Consider the following 13,377-nt stretch of genomic DNA (forward strand, 5'->3'; position numbering starts at 1 on the left):
ACCCTGAGGAGAGAGAGATGGGTGCTGAGGCTTCCTCAGGAACGTACACCTGGCTTCCAAGTGGTGCCCCCAAAACTAGTCTTCCTCATGGTAGGTACCTCTCCACTCTCCCTATTGTACAGAGCTGGCTGGGGTCCAGGTCAGCTTGCCTTCTCTGGGCTTACTTAATGCTTTCCTTAGATGTTTTGAGCCATTGAACTTGAATAAGCACATAACCATTTTCTCAGAAAAATTGTTGCTGTTTTACTAATTACATAATTTGCCACACTTGAGTGAGGGAGACCTGGTGAGCATAAAAGAGCAGAGGACCAAGGACTAGATGGTTAAGCCGGCTGAAGCCAGAAGAGAGAAAAAGTAATTTTTGGTTCTTCCTTAGAGTCAGTCCACATAGTCTCATTTTGGTCTCAGCAAAATGTGCCACAAGATTTATGCCTTTGTTGATTTAAAATGTTCTTTTAGTTTGGACTTTGCATAAAAATAAGACTGAAAGAGAAGTGGCTCGAGATATATTGTGAAAGGAACTGGTCTTGAGGGTGATGTTGCATGAACAGGCCCCACTGTCTTTCATCAAAGACCTCAGATGAATAGGGGACTCACCTGTAGTGTGAATGTGACTCAGGTCCATGAGTGAAGTACAAAGAAATGGTTAAACTCAGGACAAGGGATGAACTTGAAGACAAGGTAGCATTTCACTTGGGTCTTGGTCACAGATGGTACCAAGATAGTAGATGGATGCATTTGAAGGAAGGGAATGGTGTGAGGGAAAGAACAGTATAAAGATGGGAAACCATGGAATGTCCAGAGATGGAGACCAGACTGTGTAAAGTCCTCCTTAAGAGCCTTGAAAGTTAAAAAATCAAAAAAAAAACAAAAAATAAAAAAGAAACATAATGGAAAAAAAGAAAAATATAGCAGTGCCTGGAGAGTCTAGTTGGATGTTTCTTCTATCATTACAATTTGAGGAAAAGAGCTGTTTTCCTAGCCAAGTGCTTATAAATAACTGCCAGGGTCTCTGAAAAAAGACTCAGAGATCTTTGTGCTCACTGTTGCCCACGATGAGGTCTGTGACTTAATAACGTCGTGTTACTGGGTGCCCTTGACATGAATTAACTTTTGTAATCATTATAACAACCCTATGAAGTCTGATAGCATTATTACTGTTTCACAGGGGAGGAGACTGAGGCCCAGAAAAGCTAAATAATTTCCCCAAGTTCTCCCAGCTGGTAACTGACAGAGCTGAGATTTGGACCCAGTCTACGCTCTGATGAACTTTGCAAGGCAGTATTGGATTTTTTGTTTAAGCCAGAGTCTAATAAGATAAAAATCATCATTGTGTGTAGAAAATAGTGCATCCGTGTTTCTCTGACTTGTTCATTTGAGCCGCTTTTGTTGTCTGCATGGAAAGGATAAGGTGCATGGGAGAGAGACTATCAGGCAAATATCAGCATTTGGGGGCTTCCCTGGTGGCTCAGTGGCAAAGAATCCACCTGCCAGTGCAGGGGACGCGGGTTCAGTCCTGATCCGGGAAGATCCCACAAGCCACGGAGCAACCTGGCCCGTGCACCACCACTATTGAGCCTGTGCTCTAGAGCCCAAGAGTCACGACTACTGAGCCCACGTGCCACAACTACAGAAGCCCCAGCGCTCTAGACCCCGTGCTCCGCAACCAAATAAGCCACTGTAATGAGAGGCCTGTGCACCACAGGCAGAGCGTACCCCTGCTTGCTGCAACTAGAGAAAAGCCCGCACAGTAACTAAGACTTAGCACAGCCAAAATCTATTTCATTTTAATAAATAATGAAATATTTTAATAAATAATGAATCTTAAAATAGCAGCATTTGTATGGTGTGCAAGCAAATTGTACGTTTAAAATTCAAGAATTTTGAAAGGAATTAGTCGGTTCATTTAACATGCTTTTTCTGGGCTTTCTTGAACAGTCTAGACCAGCAGGTGTATTGTTAACAGGAAGGAGGTGAAGGAATTAGCTCTAGACTCTTAAGTGAGAAGACTAGCGGTCTGGTCCTTGGACCCAGGCCCCCTGTAGGATGGCTTCCTTGTCCATATGCAGAAGAAGAAAAAGAAACTAAGATGGTATTTTAAAGAACACACTTCAGCAAAGAATAAAAGAGAGCAAAAGTATGGAAGAAAATTCACTATCCTAAATGGATAAAAAAAAGGCAGAAGGACTATGAAGATCCTTTCCATTTTCACCAAAAAGCCACTCACAGTTAAAATAGCTCAGTGACTTAAACCTAGGTGCCTAATAGAATCTCCAATTTCTTTTTTCAAGATTTCAAAAAATGATCTTGTTTTAGATGTAAAAAATGTCACAGGACAACACTCTGGGATAGGACCCGTAGCATACATCCCCCAAATAGGCCTCCTACTGAATGGACAAGGAATCCACCCAGGGTCATCTAGGGCTGTATAAACATTGGCTTAGGAGCCTTTGGTACATTTGATAAAAATTGTCCACTCATCACAGACACTAAACATTTTGCTCCCTCCCTGACTTAGGTCAGATTCTCTGGAAACAGACTCAGAGCTAGGGATCTGAGTGCAGATTTCCTGGGGAGATCTCTTGGGAACAGCACTCCTTGGGAGTGAAGGAGGCAGGAGTGGGCAGAGGGAGAAGCTGGGCTGCGATGCGGGCACAGCAAAGGCCTCAGCCACCCCATGGAGCTGTAAGACAGGGAGGGTGCTGCAAGTGGCCCCACACGAGCCCTGGGAACAAGCGGACCCGGCAGATACATCATGTGCAGCCCACACTCCTGGTGGCTCAGAGAGGAGAGCCTGGGATCCAAGAGGGACCCGGGTGGTGCACGGTGTCCATGGATTGCCTTTCTTCCTCCACATGCTTGCTTTTCTCCTCTCGTTCTCTTTCTCCATCTCCTTTGATTTGAAAGCAAATGATGAACATGTTTCCTCTGGCTTCCTCTTTATGGTCTCTTCTGAGGAGCTTAACAACTTCAGCGAGTGTATATCTAACATTTGCATGCCGACAAACATCCCTGAAATGCAGGGAGCTTTCCCAGTGCCTGGAATAGTGGGAGAAGAGACCTGGGGGGGTGTGATTCCTGTCCCTCCCGAGTGGCTGGGGAAGAGGGGGTCCCTGCCTGGAGGAGTCCCCTGGGGCTGAGTGGAGCCACCGGATAGACATTGAAAAGCCCTCAAAATACAAAGCAACTGAAATCTGAAAGTCTTCATGACTACTTTGCTCACAGCCTTAAATTTCTAAGACTCCTTGAAAGAGAGCTGTATCCAGTCTTAGAAAAAGATGACTTTTGTACCTTCAGCACCTGGATAAAAGTCCACTCCATTGCTTCTGTCTTCTGGCATCAAACAGTCAAAGCTGTCTGACTGCAAAAAAGAACCATGTTCTTTGAACACTCAAGTCTTGATTTACATATAGCCTTCTGAGATGAATATAAACACTTCGGAGTCATGCTCAAGAAATGAAAATAATCTTTGTCTACCTTGAATGAATACCCGTTCCTCAGAAGCCACTGGTTTATAGCAGATTCTCCCAATCTGTTCCATTCCCCTCAAAAGGCGCCAGGGAGGGCGGGGACCCACACTGCTCCATCCCCCAGGGCGTGTGTAACCACCCATGTTGGGAGTGTGGGATGTGACAGGCTGTCAGGGTTACAGTTGCTTCTTTATAAACAGTTTTAATTGAACAGGTGTCATCAAGGAGCACGGAAATTCCTCTGCGCCTCACACATGTGTCTTGCTGGCAGCTCCCTGCCTTTCCCCCACAGAAGCCACCCCTCATTTTCACTCAGACTGGGGCTGATTAATTAAAGCACCTCCTCTCCATTTCCAGGCAAAGTCCTCATTTGACCCCGTGCAGATATTCAATGCTTCAGCCTCTAATTTCCTGGCACTTTCACAACCTCTTCAAGATGGTGTTTATGAAAGGGGGACTCTTTCCCCGTCTCCCAACTGACAGATTCATGGTATTTCTGTCACTGGGACCCCAGGCTCCCCAGACAGGTGATCGAGGACTTCAGCCCGTGTCTGGGGGGTAAGGACCCCCATCTGTCGTTTGCAGTTTCCGGGTATTCCTTTCTGATTATGTAAATCCTCTCCCCTACTGTTGTGTCTCTTCTATTGTCCCTCGGTGAGAACCTGAATGCAAGGCTGCCAGACAAATAGAAAATAGCCCTAATAGTCCTTCTCTCTATCTCTCTCCCTTTGTCTCTCTCCAGACCTAGGCGGTTAGCTAGGCCAAATCAGAAGCTTTGCCTGTTATGTGTCACCCCGTCTCTTGGGGAAAGCAGTCACTTTAAGTGTTTTTCCATGTTTATGGAATCTTTTTAGAGGATGGCCTTGCTCTTTCTGCCTACTCTGCTTTCTCCAGGAGCCCAGGCCAGTCCTTGGCTGCCATCAGTCAACTGGCACACGCAGAGGGTTCCCTGGTGGGTCCCAGATCCGACAGCACCCTCGGGCCCCTCTGCTGTTCAGGGAACCTTGTGGGACCGCTGGCCCAGGTGGTGAGCTGATGCATTTCCTCATCCAGCCTGGTCCTTGCCTCTCACGTGCCTGCTCTGCCTTCCAGGCTCCTCAGAGAGCTGGGCCTGGTGCCCTCAGGAGGAAGGTCGCATGCACACTCATTTGCTCACATTAGCTGCTCCAGGGGCCCCACCAGGGGAGAGCAGGTGGCCGCTTGGGTCAGGTAAGCCCCTGCCAGGTCACTGCTCTTGGGTCTGTCTCTTCCTCTCATCCTGGAGGAGGCCCTAATTGGGAAGGAGCTAGGGTGCGGCCAAGGTCTTCTCCTGACATCTTCTAAGAGCCCCAGAAGGGCTCCAGAGCCAAGGGCAAGGTGGTGCCCGTCTTCCATACCATTTGTCCCCAAAACGAATTACGTGTGCATTTGCCCTCTTCTGGGGAAAAGTCTGGGCTCTTTAAGAGTCGTCTTAATCAGAGTCGTCTTCACTTCCATCATTTTCTTAGGAAACTCCAGCTTGACCAACACATGATGTTAGATATCTGCCACATCCAGCCATGAGGTCCCGCAAGTCTTCACTCCATTCTCATCCAAGGGAGTTGGAGGATGTGTCTCCAGGTCAATTTATGTATTAATTTGTCACTCACTGCATAATATTTAGCACTGCGATAAAAAAACAAATAAGCCAATACTATGAGGAATTGATTTTCCCTTCCACATCTGTTCACAGAGACATAAATCTAAAGTTTTGCTATTTTAAAAGCCTCCCGTGCAAATAAAATCTAAAATTGCTAGGCTTTGAGGTTGGGCTTTTCTGTCAAAGGATGTTTATGGACCTGCTGCCTAGAGCCTGGCTGCTCATCTTCTGCCTCCAGGCCCCAAAGACATCGATTATCTCTTAAGGTCCTTCTCAACTCACTGCCAATTAATAGGGTGATTTTGAGCATCTTTTGTGCACAAGCTCCATGCTGACCTTCAGCTAAGATGCAAGAGGGACCCTGGCCTCAGGCATGTGCTGCAGCAGAGCACACTCAGTCTGCACTCAAACAGCCACGATGCAAGTCAGAGAGTGATGACAGTGAGAGATCAAGTGGGCGTGGGAGTGAGAGATCAGATCAGATCAGATCAGATCAGTCACTCGGTCATGTCCGACTCTTTGCGACCCCATGAATCACAGCACACCAGGCCTCCCTGTCCATCACCAACTCCCAGAGTTCACTCAGACTCACGTCCATCGAGTCAGTGATGCCATCCAGCCATCTCATCCTCTGTCATCCCCTTTTCCTCCTGCCCCCAATCCCTCCCAGCATCAGAGTCTTTTCCAATGAGTTAACTCTTCGCATGAGGGGGCCAAAGTACTGGAGTTTCAGCTTTAGCATCATTCCTTCCAAAGAAATCCCAGGGCTGATCTCCTTCAGAATGGACTGGTTGGATCTCGTTGCAGTCCAAGGGACTCTCAAGAATCTTCTCCAACACCACAGTTTAAAAGCATCAATTCTTCAGCGCTCAGCCTTCTTCACAGTCCAACTCTCACATCCAAACATGACCACAGGAAAAACCATAGCCTTGACTAGACGAACCTTTGTTGGCAAAGTAATGTCTCTGCTTTTGAATATGCTATCTAGGTTGGTCATAACTTTCCTTCCAAGGAGTAAGCGTCTTTTAATTTCCTGGCTGCAGTCACCATCTGCAGTGATTTTGGAACCCAAAAAAATAAAGTCTGACACTGTTTCCACTGTTTCCCCATCTATTTCCCATGAAGTGGTGGGACCGGATGCCATGATCTTCAGTTTTCTGAATGTTGAGCTTTAAGCCAACTTTTTCACTCTCCTCTTTCACTTTCATCAAGAGGCTTTTGAGTTCCTCTTCACTTTCTGCCATAAGGGTGGTGTCATCTGCATATTTGAGACTGGACTTTTTCAAGTCAAGGGTTGGGCAAGGCCCTTGGAGGAAGTAGAATTTAAGCTGAGCCATGAAGGATGGATGGGATCTGACCAAAGGCAATAGAGGAGAAGAACATTTTAGGGGGAGGGCGCAGCGGGAGCAAAGGCCAGATGTGGATAAAGGCTGGCCGACAAGACGACAACCATGACAACAAACCCTGGTTGGCTGCAGGACAGGACACTTGAAGACGGCTGGGAGGGCCAGGAAAGGTCAAGAATATTGTGGGAATGACCATGGAGTTGCCTCGTGTCTAGGCTTAGCCGTTTCCAGTGCTCTTAACGCATGGATCCTCTCATTCTGAAGGTCACAACAGTCCTGTGGGTAGGGATGATTATACAGGTGAGGAAACCGAGACTCAGAAGGTGGAGGCGATCTGCTTTAGGGGACAAAGGACAATAGCAGAAGAACCAGGGTGAGAGCCCAGGTCTTCCCACACCTGACCGGCCTCTCCTGCTAAACCAGGGAGTAGATGAGAGCCTGCAAGAGAACTTGCTCCTTAGTACCCAGCCGCGCTGTCTGTGGAACTTCTGCTTGTTGCTTTGCTCTCAGATTTTTCTTTGGTTTGGTTTGGTTTGAGGTTGGCTGTGTTGGGTCTTAGTTACAGCATGTGGGATCTAGTTCCATGACCAAGGATAGAACCTGGACTTCTTGCGTTGGGAGTGTGGTGTTTTAACAACTGGACCACCAGAGAGGTCATTGCTTTCATGTTTAATTCACTGATTTTTCTTGGTATAAGAGCACCATGGGGGGGTCACCCCTGGAGACTCTGGTGTGGGTCAGTGAGGTCAAGCTGTGGGTCTGGATGTGATGTTGAAGTGACCTTGGTAAAGCTGGCAGAGACCTGCCATCAGTGGCAGCTTCCTGGGCACAGGGGCCACGGCAATGCCCAGGGCAGTGTTGCGTCACCACGTGGGGCTTGCTGATCTCGTTCCCCCGGCAGTCCCAGCGCACCAGGATTACGAAGGGCATGGTCAGGATGAAGGCCCCGTGTGTACCTCTTGGGCCGCTTCACATCCAGAGCGACGTGACTGTTGAGTCTCCAGTGATTACAGTCACCTTGAACCTGGCCTGCTGGCCAGCCTAGGTCTGCTTTTGCACCAGCGTGATCTTCAGATCCTTGTCCTTGATGGGGTAGCCCCAGAAAAGTGTTAATGATCTCGAACTCCTTGCTGGGTGGGGCACAGACCTGATGTCTGTGTCCTGGATCTACACAACCTGTCTTGATGACGGGGACACACTCCTTGTCCTTGATTTTCCTCCATGAGCTTGGGCGCCCTGGCCCTGGTGTTGACCACAGCTGAGACCCCAGCCCAGGTGCTGCCAAATTCTCCACAGCCTCCTCTGCTGGAACCCTTGGGCCCTCCAGACTCTGCCACACCACCGGCATCAGCTTTTGTCTCGGAGAAGTGTTTGTGCCCTTTTCCATGGCAAAACTGTCGTCCTTGGCATTAATTCTGTGAGCCTACCCCACCCTGAGGAGCTCCCCATGAGAGCACTTGGGTGGTGGTGGGATGGGGCATCTGAGCCATTAAGTGCCAGGTAGGCTCATCAGCTTTGTTTGCCATCCCGTTTGGCAAATGAGCCAGAAACCAGGGCATCATCGAGTGCATGGAGGGTGAAAGCTTTCATAACAGGGAAGGAAGTGACTCTGGGTTGGTCTTGGGAGGGGAAAAATGAAATAGACCGGGTCCTCAGAAAATGTCACCTGCCAGGCAAGGCCGCAAGTTCACTCGAGGCCAGGTCTAGAGGTCAGGCCACCACAACAGAGGGAGACTCTGAGTTTCCTCCAGCCACAGGCCGGTCTCAAATCCTAAAGTATTATCATCACTAATAGAGACAGAACTGAGAAAGGACCAGAAACAGGAGCGGAAGTTTCTGGACTGTGATCCTGTGGAGGTGCAGGAGGCACCTACAGGGTCGGAGATCCATCCTGCAGGCCTTGATGGCTGCAGTCACTTCAAGCTGGACCCCAGGTGTGACCTGTGAGGTCTGAGGAACGGAGAAGCTCACCAGATCCACACTCAGAGACTCAGGCATGATGGTGCGGGCGGCTGGGAGGAGCTGGCCCGGACACGTCTGCATTCTCCCTTTTGCATTTGTTTTCTGCTATTTAGGAGAAGCGAGTGAGCGAGTACCACATTGCTTTCATCGAGGGAGTTGATTTTGTCCAGCCTGAGTTTGTTAAAGAGTGCATGATCAGACAAGAGTCGGGCTATTGTCCATCCTCCCCTGCCTTGGGGGACTCTGCTAGGCTCTACACTGTCCTTGACTCAGCCCTGGAGATGTTCCCGGCTCCAGAAAGCCCGTGACAGCTTCCCCATCCTGGCTCGGAGCCGTTCTTTTCAGAGAGAACTTCTGGGGCCTTCAAGTCCCTCCACAGGGCATCTCCGGCCCCGGCCTGTGAGGCCTGTGACTGGCTGGTCTGCAGGATGCTACCAGAGGGAAACAGCTGGGGAGAGTTTCTGATAAAGAAACTGTAACTGCTGGGCCGGTTAGCCTGTCAGCCTGTGGACACCACTTATCTTAGACCTGGTTGACGGTTTCATTTCTCATTTTGGTCACAGTGGGCTTCTCAACCTTGATGAGGTGCTGAAAGGCTATGTACAATGAGAAGGCCAGTGTAGTGCTTCCTTTCAGTTGATTTCCAAACATGAGATTTGGCACGTTTCCTCTTTTCTTGCACAGCATTAATTCAGTGAGGGGGCATTGTGGGCTCTTGTCATAACCAACCCCCTCCTCGCCCCCCAGAGAGCAGGCAGACAGGTGGGAATACCTCGGGGTGAAAGATAGGAGCCAGGGACTTCCCTGGTGGTCCAGTGGCTAAGACTCCATGGTCCCAGTGCAGGGGGTCCCAGTTTGATCCCTGGTCAGGGAATTAGATCCCACATGCTGCAACTAATGTCCCCACATGCTGCAATGAAGACTGAAGATCCCTCACGTCACAACTAAGGCAGATAAAAATATAAGGATAGGAGCCATATGAATAAGGTCAAATGGGAGCCCTGGCCACGTGATCCCAAATGTCCTCTGTGATGCTGTTATCCACTGACCAAAGGGAGGAGGAGACTGAGCCAGAGGGAGGGATCTCATTCACCTATTCGGAGGTACAAAGAGGGGACCTCCAGAAGGCCCCCCTGGCCTGACCAGCACTGCTCCCAGGGACACCCACCAGCAGTGTCTCTAGGGGTAGATTAGCTGCAGTGACAGCTCCCCAGTCTCAGTGACTTAACATGATACACCCCAGGGCAGGTCAGCAGGAAACTCTGCCCCATGCAGTTATCCAAGGACCCAGGCTCCTTCTGTCTGGTGGGCCTTGGAGTTCTGCACTGGATCATCTGTGTCCAACTGGTTGACAGAGGCGGAGAAGGTGTGAGGAGGAGAAGGTGTGGAGAATCATGTGGGAGGTTTTCTGGGCCTATGCCACTTTCCTCCACGATCCACTCGCCATGTGGAACATCAAGGGAGACTGGGAAATACGGTGGTCTCAACAACTAACAGGCTGAATTGTATTCTCCCACAAAAGATATCTTGAAGTCCCAACTCTTAATAGCTTAGAAAGTGACCTTTGTTTGGAAACAGGGTCTTTAGAGAGGTAATCAAGTTAAAATGAGGTCATTAGAGTGGACCCTAATCCAATATGGAGAACCCACTCCAGTATTCTTGCCTGAGAGAATCCCATGGACAGAGGAGTCTGGTGGGCTATAGTCTATGGGATCCCACAGAGTCCCACACTATTGAAGTAACTTAACAGGCACGCACAATCCAATGACTGGTGTCCTTGTACAAAAGGGAAGTTTGAAGACAGGTTCAGTTCAGTTCAGTTGCTCAGCTGTGTCCGACTCTTTGTGACCCCATGGACTGCAGCACACCAGGCTTCCCTGTCTATCACCAACTCCCAGAGTTTACTCAAACTCATGTCCATTGAGTCGGTGATGCCATCCAACCATCTCATCGTCTGTCATCCATCCCCTTCTCCTCTCACCTTCAATCTTTCCCAGCATCAGGGTCTTTTCAAATGAGTCAGTTCTTCGCATCAGGTGGCCAAAGTATTGGAGTTTCAGCTTCAGCAGCAGTCCTTCCAATGACTATTCAGGACTGATTTCCTTTAGGATGGACTGGTTGGATCTCGTTGCTGTCTAAGGGACCCTCAAGAGTCTTCTCCAACACCACAATTCAAAAGCATCAATTTTTCAGTGCTCAGCTTTCTTTATAGTCCAACTCTCATATCCACACGACTGCTGGAAAAACCATAGCTTTGACTGGACAGACCTTTGTTAGCAAAGTAATATCTCTGCTTTTTAATAAGCTGTTTGGGTTGGTCATAAACTTTTCTTCCAAGGAGTAAGCGTCTTTTAATTTCATGGCTGCAGTCACCATCTGCAGTGATTTTGGAGCCCCCAAAAATAAATTCTGTCACTGTTTCCACTGTTTCCCCATCAATTTCCCATGAAGTGATGGGACCAGACGCCATGGTGTTAGTTTTCTGAATGTTGAGTTTTATGCCAACTTTTGCACTCTCTTCTTTCACTTTCGTCAAGAGGCTCTTTAGTTCTTCTTCACTTTCTGCCATAAGGGTGGTGTCATCTGCATATCTGAGGTTACTGATATTTCTCCCCGCAATCTTGATTCCAGCTTGTGCATCATCCAGCCCAGCATTTCTCATGATGTACTCTGCATATAAGTTAAATAAGCAGGTAGATGTACACAGGAGGAAGAAAATGTGAAGACACAGGGAGAATGCCATCTATGAACCAACGATGCCTGAGGCTACAGAAGCTGGGAGAGCGGCCTGGACTAGATTCACCTTCTGAACTCTCAGGAGAACCCAACCCTGATGACACCTTGATTTCTGACCTCACGCCTCCAGAACTGTGAGACAATGCATCCTGTTGTGTAAGCCACCAGTTGCAGTGCTTTATTACAGCAACCCCAGGAAACAAACACATGGCAGATCTGGGGAGCTCTCCGCCAGTGCTGCTGCACCATCTTCTCATTAAAGGGAAGAGGGCAGATGGCTCTTAGGGCAACACCTGCCCCTCACAGGTGCTGCTCTCACCAAGCCCCTCTCTGCAAAATGACTCTCTCCCTGCCCCCACCCTGGTTTTCTCTTACCTTCTCCCCACTGCTGACACTATAACCCCTTCCCTGCTGGGCAAACAGAGGGATCCCAGTCATTTCTAGCCAGAATCCCCAGGTGAAGAAGAGAGAGGAATTTTGCTGTTTTCACCTCATTTATTTTTCTCTTCCTTGCTCCACAGATGCACAAACCCTGCCAATCTTGCTAAGTGAGCTCAAACAAATCCCCCGACTCTTGTGGACTCAGTTTCCCCCCATATAAAGCGGGAGTGATGGCATTGACTTCTCTCTCAACGAGGAGTCAGTTAGGAAACGTCGATGTGACACGTGGCGCCGCCTCTGCCCAAGAGAGCAATAATCACTGTAGCTCAAGAGGCTATAAATCCTGCCAGCTGACTGCCCGGCACTTGAACCGGACCCAGTACTTGGGAAGCTCGGCTGGACTGCAGGATGGGGGCAGCGACAGGTGCACTGCGCAGGGGACAGAGCCTCTCGGGTCCAGCCAGCCTCCTCCCGGCCCTAGACCTGGGGGGTGCCTGTAGCCATCTGGACCGGGAAGGGATGGACTGAGCTGGAGCCCTGGGCATTGGCACAGCTGGGAAGACGGAGGGCCACGGGGAACAACAGTGTGGCGGTAACGCTTCTAATTACTGAAGACTTACGAGTGCCAGGTTCTGGACAAGGGCAATTATGATGGTCCAACCATCCTGCCAGGTGTGACCGTGTTTGTGCAGTCACTGCGAGGGGTCCAGGTGGGTTGCATCCAGGCTCTCTTGACCTATCTTGGGCTAGTCACTCCACTGTTTTGCACTTGGGAGTCTTCCTTTGTAAAACGGGGATAGAAATGATCACACTTCACAAGGCAGGGTTGCTGCCAGAAGCTCTGGGTCGGGGGGACAGGGGGCAGGGTCTCGAGAAGAGAAGCCGGAAGTAGAGGGGTGGAGCCCTGGCCTGGTGGGCATTCCCTCCCCCACCCCACGGCACACTCCTTCACCCCGGGAACCGCAGGCAGGCACATTCCCCAGACTCCTGGCAGAAGACAGATTCCTGGTCCCACTCCTGTGGTCTCTGCCTCCGCCTAGCAGCAAAGCTTCCGACTCTCCTGGCGACGAGTAGAGCGGGCGAGGGCAACGGTAAGCATTAAATGGATAACACTCACATGGCTCCTAGAACACTGCCCCGCTCAAGGCAAAGGCTCTGTAAATATTGGTCTTTATTATTATCCCCATGCTACAGACTGTGACACCAAGGCTCAGAGATGTTCAGTGAGTGATTGAGCTGGATTTCAACCCAGGACTTACAGAGCCTAAGATCTGTGTGTAGGCGTATGTGTGTATGTCTGTGTGTGTGTGTGTGCTGAGTGTGCACATGTATTTATTCTAGGCTACGTGTTGGTTCTTTCCTCATCCGGTCTGCCAGAACAGGGATATGGTCTTGAGCTTTGGAAAATAAACAAGCTTCTTAGGAACTTGGAATTCGGAAGGAACTTGGCTGTGTGGACAAGAGACACTTGTCCTCCTCAGCAATGCTTCCTTCTCTCCCCACCCCACCCCCATTTTCCTCTCTGCTTCCCCCTCCCTCCTTATCTTCCCCCAAGAGAAAGACTCAGTTCTGCGCACTGGCCAGGTCTCCCACCGAGAGGGCTCCCCTCAATGAGGGACAGAGGAGGTGGGGGGCCTGCCCTGGGCTCTTGTCTTCTTAGGTTGAGGGACTTACAACATCTTTTCCTCAGCTGTCCAGATCAGTCGCTCCCATTCCCATTTCTGAAGATGATCTGAAAACCAAGTTCCTTAGTGGAAGCCTCACTTTGGGCCTCAGGAGTAGCTTTGGGTGTGGGGGTAAAGAGCTGGATCCAGAGCTCTGGGCTGGGGAGGCAGGAGCTGCAGGAGAGATGCTCCCAGGACTG

The sequence above is a fragment of the Bos indicus x Bos taurus genome, chromosome 23, assembly GCF_003369695.1.
Source record: "Bos indicus x Bos taurus breed Angus x Brahman F1 hybrid chromosome 23, Bos_hybrid_MaternalHap_v2.0, whole genome shotgun sequence".
Classification (NCBI taxonomy): domain Eukaryota; kingdom Metazoa; phylum Chordata; class Mammalia; order Artiodactyla; family Bovidae; genus Bos; species Bos indicus x Bos taurus.